We start from the raw sequence: 14,714 nt of genomic DNA, 5'->3' as shown, positions 1-14,714 counted from the left end.
CAAATGGTTGTAACGCAGAGCTCACAGCAGACTGTAATTCTCAGGCTGAGTTCTGGAATGCAGCATAACAGATTTTTGCTTCTCTAATCTCTTCTGTAAGAATAGTACACGCTTTTAACTTGCTTAGTAAATTAGGCTGCTAGCTTGCTAAACAAAGTAATACTACAAATACTGTTCTTTTTTTTTCTGGCTTATTAACAGATGTTGATTCTGTCCATCATACGTTGCTACAGAACCGAGTTGCTATTGATTTTTATTATTAGCACAGGGACACAAGTGTGAAGACTTTGATAGGATGTGTTACGTGAATCTGAGTGATCACTGTGAATTAATTTACAAAAGTATACAAAACTCAAAAGCCTTAAAACAAAGATCTGCAACAGAGCCAGGGGCGGGATGCCTTTGGTCTCTTCTCACGGCTGGGAAACTTTGGGCCATGACTCAAAAGTATTACAGGATTTATTATAATTATCTTTAACCACCTTATTGATGTTTGCCTTATGTCTCCCATACGGGGTTTTTTTTTCTGTATTCAGTGTTTAGTTGACTGTAACATAAAGCAGGTCATGGTCACCCAGCTACACACCCCCTTTGCCTCCTCGCAATTAACAAGCAAAAAAGAGGTTAGAGAATGTCTGAAGAGAGAGATAGGAGAGGAAACTGGAGAATATTTTGACCTAACAAGAGATGAGAGAACAGCTAGGTATTGTGAAGGAGAATAGGAAAGATAAACATGGTTATCTAGTGTTTAATAGGTGTCTGCATGCTTGTAGAGATACATAGCTGTGTAACGGCATGAATGATTCCTGCCCTGAGCCTGGTGGAGCACACAGCTGCGGTTTGTGTCCGGGCTCAGAGATGTAAATAGGGGCTTCTCTGTTATGGTAAAAGTGTTTCTCTTTGCATAAAAAAAGAGGGAACTGAAGGGAATGACCCCAGAGGTATGCTCAGAGAAGGCATGCTATGTTTCGAACTTTTTGACTGAACCAGTTCTTGTTTGGTGTGCCCTTCCACCTATGTATAATGTTAATCCAAAAGAAGATGATACTGTTTACACTTTGAATGTCGATCATTGTCTTTCTGTAGATGCTAATGTAGTAGGAGGCTATGATGGGAACGTGTCGCAGCGGTTCTTCTCTTATCCGGAATAACAGCAGGGAAAGCATTAAAGAGTTAAATCACCTTGTTTGGTAGGCAGTTAAGCATGTGAGTCAAAATTGCCACTGCTTTTTGTTGTTGGTTCAAGGACATGGCTGTGAGGATTTGGATGGTATGTGCTGCGTGGATTTTAGGCGCCCTATTGCAGCAACATGTTATCAAAATCTGAGAAGATGTCAGCCTTTTGGGGCATCCATTCACTCAACTGGCAGTATTGTTTGTTTGCTGTTACCTTGGTTGCTGTCATGTTTGCAAGGGCCCTGCAGAACATGGCAAACCTGGTCCTAGCTGTTCAAAAACAAAAAGGGGAAATTGTAAAATTGTACAGAACAGAGACAGCGGGTTATTTTGACATTGATAATATGTCTTAGTTGCTTTTTTATTTGTTCTATTACTTATACCTTGTTTTTACTCATTCGGTTTCAAAGGTTCTTTTTATGCAACAGGAAGGGGGAGATGCAGGAGCGGTCTCGAAACCAGGACCACGCATGGCAATCCGTTTGCTGAGGGGAATGTGCTCGAGCTTGTCTAGACAACAATTAACATGATGAGGCATGTTTGCAGAGCACAGGGGAGTGGGAGACGGGTGGCGCCAAGGAAAGGTAACACCTTGCTGTTAATTGCTGGTAGTTAACCACCAATCAGGGATTGCCTAGTATGCAATGCTTAGCTTCAAAACCAATTAGTTTAAAACGCGCAGCTTCTGAAAGTCTATAAAACCTCGTGCTTCTGTACAATAAATTGACATTTGCTTGCATCAAGCTGCGTCCCGTCTCTTCATTCGCCGCAGTTACAGCTTATGCTGTTCTTGAGAAGAGAAGGGAAATGGGATGAAGTGTCATATGCAGATATGTTTTTCACGCTGCGAAACCATCCAGAGTGGCAAAGGGACTGTGGGATAACACCCCCACAGGACCCTATGGTACTCGCATTGGAGCGAGAAAATAAAGGGGGTAGAAGTAAACTAAAAAGATGCTGTTCTTCCTGCAGCATTGGGCAGAGGTGTACAAAGGCAGACAAAGTCCACCAAGCCCCAGAACAAGACTTAAATGACTTGTTTAAACCTCCCCCCCGGGCACGGGACCAGGATGCGGACTCGGAAGGAGCTTCAAATCCTCCTGATAGCCCTGTATCTTCCCACACTCGGCAGAAGTCTGCCCTGACTATTTTACAAGCACCCCTCCGAGAGGCGGTGGGGCCAGATGGTGGAACAATGCTAATTAAAGTGCCTTTCTCCACTGCTGATTTGGGAGAGTGGAGAAAGATTGCAAAGGATTATAGAAGTGACCTGATAAGTGTAGCCAGGCATTTGCAATTTATCGTAAAACAACACAATCCCGATTGGAATGATATACAATTAGTATTGGAATATTTGACTGAAACTGAAAAACAGCTAGTTTTGAAAACAGCAGGAAATTTGGCCAAAGACCATTATAAAATTACAGGAGGGGATGTTAAGGAACATTTCCCCCTCCAAGACCCAAAGTGGGATGCTAATAGATCGGCACATATGCAAAGATTACAGGAATATCAGGAATGGATTTCGAAGGGAATGGAGAGAGCAATTCCCAAAACTATAAACTGGTCAGCTTTATATGCAGTGAAGCAAACTCTTTCTGAGTCCCCGTCTGAGTTCCTGGATCGGCTGAGGGATGTGATGCGCCGTAACACGCCGCTGGACCCTGGGTCTGAGGTAGGGATCCAGCAATTAGTTTCTTTATTCCTGGGTCAATCTGCAGGGGACATAAGGCGAAAACTTCAAAAGCTGCATTCTACAGAAGGTAGAAATTTGGAAATATTGTTGGATGAAGCATGGAGGGTGTTTAGTAATAGAGAAGAAGAATATCGGCGGGGACAAAGGAAATTGATAGCTGCCATTCAAGAAAAAGGGGAACGGAGAGGTGGTAGGCGAGATTCGTCTCGATTAGAAAAGGATCAGTGCGCTATATGCAGGGGCTTTGGTCATTGGAAAAGGGAATGTCCTAGAAACAGGGAAGGGGGTCGGAAAACCTCGGCGAACGTGAAGATAGCCAATGTAATAGAAGACTGACGGGAACCTGGGGAATCTACTCTAGCGGATCCACTGGTTATAATTAAGCTAGGGGAAAAGCAGCAACAAGTGGAGTTTTTGATAGATACAGGAGCGACATATTCGGTTTTGAATCAAGCCTTAATGCCTTTAGGAGATGATTACGTTGTAGTACAGGGAGCAACTGGTCAAAGTGAAAAGGCGTATTTTTGCGAACCTTTAAAGTATAAATTGGGAAAACAATGGGGTATCCACAAGTTCTTATACATGCCCAACTCCCCAAAGGCACTTTTGGGGAGAGATTTGTTGGAACAATTAGGAGCAAAGATCACGTTTGAAAAAGGGGAAATTACTCTGGAGGTAAAGGATCGACAATATACACAGGCATTAAGTCTAGTCCTAACTAGTCTCCCCTCGGAAGGGAAAATTGATGAGGAAATTCTGAACCAAGTGTATCCAGGAGTCTGGGCTACTGATGTGCCTGGAAGAGCGAAAAATGCTCCACCTGTTGAAGTTAAGATAAAGGAAGGTCAACGACCGGTAAGGATTAAACAATATCCTCTAAAGAAAGAGGACAGGGAGGGAATCCGGCCAGTGATAGAAAAATTTTTGCAGCTAGGACTATTAAAGGAATGTGAGTCTGAATTCAATACCCCTATATTACCTATTCAGAAGTCCAATGGGTCATATAGGGTGGTTCAAGACTTGCGCGCAGTGAACAGGATTACTGAGGATCTCTACCCAGTCGTGGCAAACCCGTATACCCTACTGACTGCATTGGCACCTGAATTAATCTGGTTTACTGTTCTAGATTTAAGGGATGCTTTCTTTTGCCTCCCTCTCCACGAAGCCAGTCAAAAGTTGTTTGCATTCGAGTGGGAAAATCCTAAAAGTGGTCGAAAGACCCAGCTCACTTGGACGGTGTTGCCGCAAGGATTTAAGAATAGTCCTACCATCTTCGGCAATCAGCTTGCGAGAGACCTGGATTCCTGGGAAGCCCCGTCCGAGAAAGGAAAATCGTTACAGTATGTGGATGACACCCTGATCGCTACCAACACAGAGGAAGATTGTATGGCGTGGACGGTGAGTCTGTTGAATTTCTTAGGGCTTCAAGGATACAGGGTGTCCAAGAAGAAGGCCCAGGTAATGCAGCGTAAAGTGAATTATTTGGGCTATGAGATCAGTGCGGGACAGAGAACTTTGGGGCAGGCCCGCAAAGAGGTGATATGCCAAACTAAAAAACCCCAGACGGTAAAGGAATTGCGAACCTTTCTGGGAATGACAGGGTGGTGTCGATTGTGGATCTACAATTATGGACTGCTTGTTAAACCATTATATGCGCTGACAGCGACTGAGCAGAAACACCTCGAATGGAATAAAGAGGCTGAACAAGCTTTTGAACAACTAAAGAAGGCTCTGATGTCAGCCCCGGCTTTAGGACTCCCGGATGTGGGTAAGCCGTTCCTCCTTTTTTCTCACGAGAAACAGGGCATTGCCCTAGGAATATTGGCACAGGAGCTAGGTCCGTATCGTCGGGCAGTTGGCTACCTCTCTAAACAGTTAGACGCGACTGCAAAGGGCTGGCCTGGATGCCTAAGGGCAGTTGCGGCTGTGATACTAAATATACAGGAAGCCCGAAAATTCACCCTGGGCCAGAAAATGACTGTTTTTGTGTCCCATGCAGTGTCGGCAGTATTGGAAGCAAAGGGTGGACACTGGCTATCTCCACAAAGATTCCTGCGATATCAAGCTGTAATAGTGGAACAGGATGATGTGGAAATCGTGGTTACTAACATTGTCAACCCAGCTTCTTTTCTCAGCGGAAACACAGGAGAACCAGTGCATCATGACTGCTTGGAAACTATTGAAGCGACATACGCAAGTCGCCCAGACTTAAAGGATAGCCCCATAGAAAACGGAGAAAACTGGTTCACAGACGGGAGCAGCTATGTCCTGAATGGCAATCGACACGCAGGATACGCCATCACCACCAGTCAAGAGGTAATAGAGTCAGGACCTTTGCCCATGAACACCTCCGCACAAAAGGCAGAAATAATTGCCCTAACTCGAGCCCTGGAGTTGGCTCAGAGCAAAACTGTAAACATTTACACAGACACAAAATATGCCTTTGGAGTTGTACATGCACATGGAGCAATTTGAAAAGAAAGACGTTTATTAAACTCCCAAGGAAAGAATATCAAACATGCAGAAGAAATTCTGAAGTTACTAGAAGCTGTCCAACTCCCTGAGAAAGTGGCAATTATGCATATTAAGGCACACCAGAAAGTGAGCTCAGATTTGGAAAAAGGGAATGAACTGGCGGACAGAGAGGCAAAACAAGTAGCCAAAACAAAAATAAAAGTAGCAGGGGCTTTAATCCCCGATAGGCATATTTCCCTACAAGATAAACCAAAATACACTAGGGAAGATCAGAAACTTATTTCAGACTTAGAAGGATCATATAATAAAGAGGGATGGGCTTATACCCCACAGGGAAAGTTAATTGTCCCCTCATATTTACTGTGGCACTTAATACGGGAAGAACATAGGAAGAGACATTGGGGAATGGAGGCTCTGTATAAACATCTGATAAAAGATATTGTAGCTAGAAACTTATATACCACAGTGAGACAGGTGACTCAACAGTGTGACTTTTGCCTCCAGACTAATCCAAAGAATACTCCCAAATTAGAAATGGGCCAGATTGGAAAGGGTAATGGGCCTGGACAACAATGGCAGGTTGATTTCACAGAACTTCCAAGAAAAGGGGGGTACCAATATTTGCTGGTATTAACTGATACCTTTTCAGGTTGGCCAGAAGCATTCCCAACCAGAACTGCCAAGGCTCGGGAGGTAACTAAAATACTAATACAAGAAATAATACCGCGTTTTGGGGTTCCAGCAACCATATCCTCTGACAGAGGACCACACTTTGTTTCAAAAATAGTGCAACAAACCAGCCACCATTTAGGTATAGATTGGCAACTTCACACCCCATATCGCCCTCAGTCGAGTGGCCAAGTGGAGAAAATGAACCACTTAATCAAACAGGAAATTGTAAAGTTGGGACAAGAAGCAAACTCGCCATGGCCTCAGTCTCTCCCTTTAGCCCTTTTGTGTATACGGACAAGACCGAGGGCGAGGGAAGGACTGAGCCCTTTTGAAATTCTGTATGGACGCCACTATGGAATACAAAGGGGGACATCAATGCAAATTGGGGATGAAATTATGACTTCCTATATGGTGGCATTGAGCAAGCAGCTCAATAAAACTGGAAAACATGTAACTGGGACCCGAGGAAGGGGTCTGGATGGGCCTGTACATGATATCCAACCTGGAGATTATGTATATGTAAAGTCTCTTGCAGAAAAAACCTTGAAACCACAGTGGGAAGGACCACACCAAGTATTCCTCACCTCCTTCACAGCAGTCAAAATTAAAGAACAGAATGCCTGGATTCATCATACCCGTGTAAAGAAGTCGCCACAAAAGCTTTGGACATCAGAAATTCAAGGGCCGTTAAAGCTCAAGCTAAAAAGATAGGATGTGGGTTAAATTTAATATGATTCTGATAATTTCACAGGTGATAGACACAGCGGCCTGGCGAGAGAACTGGTATGTTCAGGCGATTCAAAACATCACCAAAATTTTAAATAAGACAGATTGTTGGATCTGTACCCAAATGCCAAGACATTCTGGTTATGAGATACCGTTAATAGGCATCCCACTGCCAGTTCCCCTGACGAACCGCCAAGACGGCTCCTTTTGGGGAAATACAATCTGGAGCACAGACCCTCAGGTTAAGTGGGGACGAGAATTAAAAATCACTGTCGAAGAGACCAGCACACTGGGGGATAACTGCCTGGTAAGTTCGGGAAAAGGACTGTTCGTGGGAGAACACCCAAATTGTAACCGAAGTCATACATTAAATATGACAGGTAGAGATTTGGGATTTTTGAAATTGAACTATACCGGTCTCCCGACCCCACGAGGGACAGGGTGGTATTGGTTGTGCGGCACAATGGCTCGTAAAGTCTTGCCCATAGGATGGCGAGGAGCATGCACTCTGGGAGGTCTGGTCCCCAATATTACTATCATTGACGGGTCAACACGACCCCCCATAAGGAAAAAACAGAACATCGTAAATAACCCCCTCATAAACAGACCAACGAGTTTCCACAGTTTTGCGCGATGGTTCATTCCGTTTTTAGGGGTTAGTGAGTTGGAAAAGGCAATAATAAACATCTCAGCTATAATAGAAACAGTGGAAAATAGGACAGTTGATGCTCTCCTGGCACTTCAGAAGGAAGTTACTGACTTATCAAAAATAGTGTCACAGAATCGTATGGCTTTAGATTTGCTATTAGCCTTCCAAGGGGGGGTATGCACTGTGATCAATGTAGATTGTTGCATGTATGCAGATCAAAGCGGGCGAATTACAGAGGACCTCCAAGAAATTAGGAAACAAGTAAATATTCTACATAAAGTGACACAAGATAACACTTCTTGGGGCTTTTCTGAATTATGGGAGAAATTGACATCCTAGTTGCCCAATCTAACATGGTTAAAACAATTATTTGTAATGATCATTGTGATTGTCTTTCTACTTTTAATTATTGGTATAGCTATCCGTTGTGGATTTTGGTGGCTTAAGGGAACTGGAAATTCCTATAGTGAATGGAAGAGAAATCAACTGCGACAAAAATTAGAATCTAATCAATACTTCGAGTCTGAGTAAAAGAATTTACTAATTTCTTTGAAAAGGGGGGACTGAGAGAGAAGGGGTTAAGAGACAGAGTAAAGTTTAACGATTATTATGATAGTCTGCTTAGCTGTTTAGGGTAATGATAGTCTGCTTGGCTGTTTAGGGTAAAGTTTTAACGATTATAATAGTCTGCTTAGCTGTTTGCCAGATCTTACATGGTTTGTTTGGGTGTTGTGATAAGGTATACGGGAGTAAAGAGCCTTATGACCTTATAAGTCCAGCTTTATGACCATATAAGTCAAAAGAACAATTACAACCTTGCAAGAACAAGCTAAAGCCAGTTCTGCGGTTTGGACAAAAACCAGGACGCTACTGAGCCTGCGCCAGATGTGGGGGTAACTAGCAAGACTCGCCTGCCTTCATCCTCAGGACCCCTGACGACCACCACCAGGGGACACTGCGCAAACTCAGTCGAGAAAAAAATATGGAAATAGCTCGCAGAACTAATTTTAATACGAAGCGGGGATAGGTAATGCATATGTATAGGTGCATTACAACACATTATGAATATGTAATGAGATGCCTTATAAAAACAGAGCAAGTTTTCGTGTCAGGCGCACACGGTTTTGGCAGGACTAACCCACCCACCCCCACCCCACCCCCCGTGCTGCCCAGCGCTGAATAAACATACCTACTTTACAATCTTACAGATTGTGGAGTCTGCTTTCCGCGCGTCAGTCTCAGAACAAATCTGAATACTTAAGGAATTAAAACAGATGAGTCGGCCAAAGGAAAATTTAAACATACTTACTTTAACAATGCCAAGGTGTTATTACTAAAGTGCAAGCACTTTGACAGCGGGTATCTTACGAGTGCTGTGCAAAGTGACACAGAAAAGCCTCAAGAAAAATCTACTAGAGTTTGGGTCAATACACTAAATCCCAGCACAATGGTTCAAGGGTAAGGGCACTTTAAAAAAGAGTGTGTCCTGAATCACGTTAGGAAGAAGACAAAGAACATATCCTGCTGGGAAGATCATTCATGATTAGGAAAACTCGATCAGGCTACTATAAATTTGTCCCGGGTTAGAAAAGGCCAAGAATCTTTCAAAGGACACTACAAAAAAATAACATTTAAGACAAAAGGCAGTGTAGCAGCAAACGGAATTAAAAGGAGTCCTAGAAAGTAAATCTTTCAGTAATAAGCAAGCAAGGCTAATAACAATCTAGGGCATAGAAAAGATTAGCTCAGCACCAGGATGCACAGCAGACAGGAGAGCAAATTAGTTCCCTCTTACCAAAATGTAAATGGAGGGGGGGGGGGGGGGAGGAATTCAGTACTTAGTGTTTCTCTTTATTTTTCCTGCATCTAATTTTTAACTGTTAAGAGAAATAACACAAAAGCTTTATTTTTGCTAATGCCAGGCAACCAGAATCTGGAATTTAAATTAATCCTTTACACACTGCCATCTGGGGATCATTTCTACCAGATCCAACAAGGATACAAGGGATAGGACAAGAGGAAATGGACTCAGGTTGCCCCAGGGGAGGTTTAGATTGGACATTAGGAAAAAATTCTTCACTGAAAGGGTTGTCAAGGACTGGAACCAGCTGCCCAGGGAAGTTTCAGGGTGGCCTCACCATCCCTGGAGGCATTTCAAAGATGTGTAGATGTGGTGCTCAAGGACACAGTTTAGTGATGGATTTGGCAGTGTCAGGTTAATGGCTGGACTCAATGATCTTAAAGGACTTTTCCAACCTAAATGATTCTATGATTCTATGCTGTTCAAAACGACCTACAGTCTTCCTTCAAAAAAGAGGGGGTATACTGCTGTTTCAATTGTACTGGTTATCGGGTAATCCAGCCTCACAGCACTCTTTAATTTAAAGTTTACAAGCACCGAGATATTCCCCAGTGACTGCACTTTAGCTAGTTTGATATTAAGCTATACATTTTTCTTAACGTGATTAGCAGCATATCTCAAGCTATGTTTGAACATATTCTTAGGTGAATGGGAGATACTACCAGCTTTTCATTAGACAGAACACATGAGTATTTTAAAAAGCCAAGCTCTAACAGAATACACAGCACAAGCATGTGTTTCTGCCAAGATATTTTCTATTAAGCAAATCAAATGCATATGTTCGTTCTCTCCCTCTTCTGTCCATACTTAAAATCCAGGCAAATTTGCAGAACAGCGCAAAGAGCAAGGTGTTAGAACTTACAGAGAATTCCCACAACCGCTCTCGCACACGCAAAGCTACGTGCTTACCTTTGCACTCCCATTTGTTACACAACACACTTTGGTGCCTGGGAATTTGATTGATTTAGATTCGCCCTGACAGAAGGAAGCCTTTTTTTTTAACCGTTTGACCTTGTTTCACTTCTAACTGGAAGATCAGTCCAGCCAGGAAGGAGAGGTGAAACCTCACGACAGCTAGAGGGTGAATAATCTCTCTTCAAACTCTCAAACTCTGCGTATGAAGTTTCCTTTACAATTTGTACTCCACCGGGCTATTAAAGATGTACGAAAAGCACAGCAAGAAATCAAGCTGCCCGTCAGTACAGAAGGTGCCAGCAGCTCCTCCTCGTTTCGCGAAAATCCAGCCCTCACACTGAGGCTGCGAGACCAAATCCTGTGCAGCTGGAAGCGGCAGTGAGCCCTGGCCCCGGGGAAGGGCAGCTCAGCACCCTGCAAAGACGAGGCGCATCGCTCCGCTCCCCACCACCCCGGGATGCCACACAGCCCCGACGCCGGGCAGCGGCGGCAGCACGGGCTCGCTGACGGTAACGGCGACCCTCCTGCCTCCCCCGAACGCGTAACGAGAGGCGAAAGCACCGTCCGGGCCGGCGGGCAAAGCACCTGGAGCCGCATCTCCCACCCCGGCAGGCCCGCCACCCGCCGGGCCGCCACCCCCCTCGCACACAGACGGGGGGCGAGCCCCGGGAAGGGACATGTCGCACCGGGACGTCGCGCAGCCCCGCCGAGCGCCGAGGCCGGCCGGGGCTGGCAGCGACCGTCTCCTCGGGACCTGATGCTGCCGTCGAACGGCCGGATCCCATCGCCCGCCGTGCAACGGATCGAGCACCCGCACGGCCGAGGGACCAGGCACGCGTCTCTGCGGGGATGGGAGCTGGGGGGCAAACCCACAAAGCTAGCACAGCTCGTCGCGACAGGAAAATACTTTATACACCTGGAAAAACCGTTTACGATGACCTTTAGTCACACTTAATCCTCACTGGGTCTTACGAGCCTCGTCCCCATTTAAAGGCACAGCGGTCTTAACTTTCACTCAAGTGTTCATGCACAGTTCAAGTCATTTCTGTTTGGTCCCATTAACCAACTGGTTCTCCTTGACCTTACCTTATGCCCCAGCTTGACCCACGGCGTCTGTTCCCTCTCCCGAGGCCGTGTGCTGCCAAGCGCCTGCAACACGCTCTGTCCTCCGGACCCTCTCCTGTGCTTCGCTGCAGACACATCTTTTCTCTACGTCGCCACTTAAGGCGCAGAGCTGCCTTCTGCTGACCACCGATGTGCAAGCCGTTGGTCCGCAGCGCCTCCCGGGGCGCCGGGGGCTGCCTGCGGCTGAGGCGGAGCCGCGAGTGCGGAGCCGCAGAGCAGCCTCCGGGCTCGCCCCCTGCGGAGGGCTGCCCGCTCCCTTCCCTGCGCGCTCCCCGGCGCTCGCCGCCTCGCTCCGGCCTCTCCCGGAAAAGGGGTCCGGTCTCCGGCTGGCAAACGCCTGCCCCGAGCCGGGCACGGCCAGCGCCGCCGTCGCAGGAGCGTGCCGCGGCGAGGGGCGGCGGCGAAACGTCTCGAACCTCGGCAGCGACAGCCCCGACCGCGCGGAGACCTGGCAGCGATCCCGGGCCCCCCGCGGGAGGCGGCTCCAGCTGACCGGCACCTTCACGCCGCACTCGCGGCCTCTGCCGCGGCCGTTCCCGTCCTCCGCAACCGCTCGGGGGGCGCCCGTCACCCGCAGCTCCCCCGGCTCGCCTGCGCCGCTCCCGCAGCCGCCCCCGGGCAGGGCGGGGGGGGACGGCGGAGCCCTCCCCGTCTGCCGTGCGGGGTCTGCGGCCCGGGCACAGCGGCCCCGCCGGCGCACCCCGCAGCGAGCGCACCGCGGTGCGGGGGGGCGGGGGGCGGCCACCGGGTTCCAGCCACCGGCTGTCCCCGAGGGAGGGGCAGGCGGGGTCGCTCCAGCCCGCGGCACCACCTGCCGGACCGTCCGCCGGCCGGGAGGGGTGTCCCCCCGCCCCGGGTGTCCCCCCGCCCCCCGAGCCGCCCCCCTCTCGCAGCCCAGGCTGCTGCCGAGCTCCTCTGCCGAGAGCCCGAGGGAGATCGTTGCCCCCCGGGCCCCGGTGCCCACCCGGGGCTGGAAAAGCGCAGCCCCCTGCAGCGTGCTTACAGGCACCGGGGGCTGGGGGCTGCCTCTGCCTGCCTGTGCGGGTATGCACACCGCATAACCTAGCGCTGACCCTAACTGCATGCACACGTGTGTGCGGTGGGCATGCCCGCTCGGCACGCGTGTGCCCACTGGAACACACTTCCTTGGCCGCAGCCGGGGCGGGGGCTGCAGCAGCCTCCCCTCTCTCCTGGGCTGGTACTGTAATAAGTAACTAAAGGTAATTTGCTGATCGACCAAGGCAAGCAAGAGGAACGAACCCGTCGTGGTGGTCTTAAGAACTTCCTGTTTAACAAGAAGAGACATGTCCACAATGTGATCTTGCTACACCAAACATGGGAACGTCCTGTCTGACAAGAAACCACCACAACAGAAGCAGCAGAGGGGCTACTGAGGGTGTCAGAAGTGACCTCGGGGAAGACAAAAAGAGCTGCTCAGCTTGCTTGAATTTGCGCGCCGTTGGTGGAGCAGGAGACTCCCCGGCCGCCCAGCGCTGTTTTGCTTACTTGTCGCTTGCTTTAATAAATCACATTTTCTAATTGGCCAGTCTCTGGCATTTCATTGGACAGCTAAACTATAACAATTTTGGTGCCGTGACTCGGATAAGGGCAATCTGGCCTGAGGTCTGTTGATATGGAGAAATAGTGTGAAATGGGGACAATGGACATCGATTGTGATTGTATATGTCTGCTCAAGGAATGTGGGTATGGTGACTGGTCATGGGTGCGGTGTCTGGTCACATAGGCACACAGCTTTGAGGAGACAACTACAGTTTTGAGGAGACGCCTGCCCTTCTTCCTCTAACAAAGGGGAGACGGGGAGACGCCTGCCCTTCTTTCTCTAACAAAGGGGCTATTTAAAAAAGAATGAGAAAAGGATGAGAGATATTCCAATGCTATCTAGAGGGAGGGAGTGCTAAGTTTCCTTGCTGAAGAAGATCGGATGGTCACAAGAACATGAATCACCTACAAACCTGCAAGACCACCACATTCCAGGAAACGGACTGATAAGCTAATTAACATACGAAGCGGGGTTTAGGTAACAAATATGTATAGGCGTTAATTGAATATTCATTTGTTTCATTGTATAAATGTGGGATGGTTCGTCACTTCGGGTATGCACGCTTGTGGAGGAGCGATCCCCCTGTGCATCTGCGCGCAATAAACATACCTACTTTATAACTTTCGAGTTATAGAGTCTAATTCCGCACGTCAGTTTTGGCGAGCCAGGCAGGAGGATTTCTGCTCGGCTGAGGGACCAGCTGCGAAGCGGACGCTCCTAGGCGCGCCCCAGGAGATTTCCTCGGAGGAGCCTCCTCTTCTCAGCTGTTCACCCGGGAGCAGAAGAGAAACCCCTGGATCCACGGATAAAACGGTATGTTTAGAAACGGGGCGGCTGGTGAGACGCACGGAGACGTCCGGCGCGCAGCGTAGTCCCCAGGAGGAAAGGTACCTTGGGAGGGGGTTTGCTGACCAAGGGGTGGCCGCTAGCGATCTTGAGGGCAGATCGAGCAAACCCGAGGTTACTGCCATTCCTAAAAGCCCGGAGGCCTCGTGACGGAAAGCGGGGGGCGGGACGGAATAAGGCGGAATCTCACAGGAACAAGAGGGACCTCTTAGCAAAAGTAAAAGGGAAACTTTTGCGTAGGAAAAAAAGGGGAAGCTAAAAACTTCCATTGGGTTGTCTTAAGAATTGGGGAATTCCTAGAATATAACTGAAATAGCGCTCTGTGTCTTGTTTGTTCTGTGTGTTGTCTTGTTACATGTTCAAAACTTGGAGTTATGAAATGTATGTTGAAAAATAATAATATTCTGGTAATTCGTGGCAAATAGCGGAAAACTTAACACTCTGCTTAAGACCAGGAAAAATGTGGTTTTTTGTTTGTTGTTTGTTTTTTGGCAATTGTTCATTGAAATGCATACTTTGTGAACTGTCAGTGTTCCTAAAAGTTGTACATAAGTGCACGGTACCGTATAGCATACTGCTTGTGTGACTGAGGGCTGCCCGGAGAGTGTGAATGGTGTGATTGAGATGCGCATTTTGATTTTCCGTGTATGGCTTAATTATTTTGACTGAGTGTGAGTGCAAGAGTGCTTGAGACACGCGTTTGAGTGCAATACGAGTAAGGAGCTCTATCCGCGTTTCCGACCTTGGGTGGCTAAGGCGGCCGGAGAAAAACAAAGTAATTAAAATTGTAAAATGGGAAATGGAAGGAGTAAGCCCTGTGAAAAATCGCCCTTGGGTTGTATATTAAAACATTGGAGTGATATCGTAGGACATGGTGGTACCGAAAATAGAAGGAAATTGATTAAATATTGTAATCAGTGGTGGCCTTTGTATAAATTGGAGTGATGCGAAATGGCCTCAGGAGGGAGGAACGTTAGATTATAACACTCTCCTGCAATTAATGTTGTTTCTG

General features: G+C 47.5%; 2 long non-coding RNA genes across 2 annotated transcripts in view; one reads left to right on the top strand and one right to left on the bottom strand.

The window, feature by feature from the left end:
* The window catches only part of LOC308057340, a 29,001-nt gene that overhangs the window by 13,175 nt on the left and 1,112 nt on the right, over window positions 1-14,714 (bottom strand). The window lies entirely within an intron of this gene.
* On the top strand, window positions 8,546-13,954 carry LOC308057341. The gene is made up of 2 exons (XR_013925231.1): window positions 8,546-8,610; window positions 13,491-13,954. It is a non-coding gene; the product is annotated as an uncharacterized lncRNA (long non-coding RNA).

Source organism: Falco punctatus, assembly GCF_963210335.1.
Source record: "Falco punctatus genome assembly, contig: scaffold_105, whole genome shotgun sequence".
NCBI lineage: Eukaryota > Metazoa > Chordata > Aves > Falconiformes > Falconidae > Falco > Falco punctatus.
Note: the sequence above shows the minus strand (reverse complement) of the source record. Positions and strands in the feature narration are given on the sequence as shown.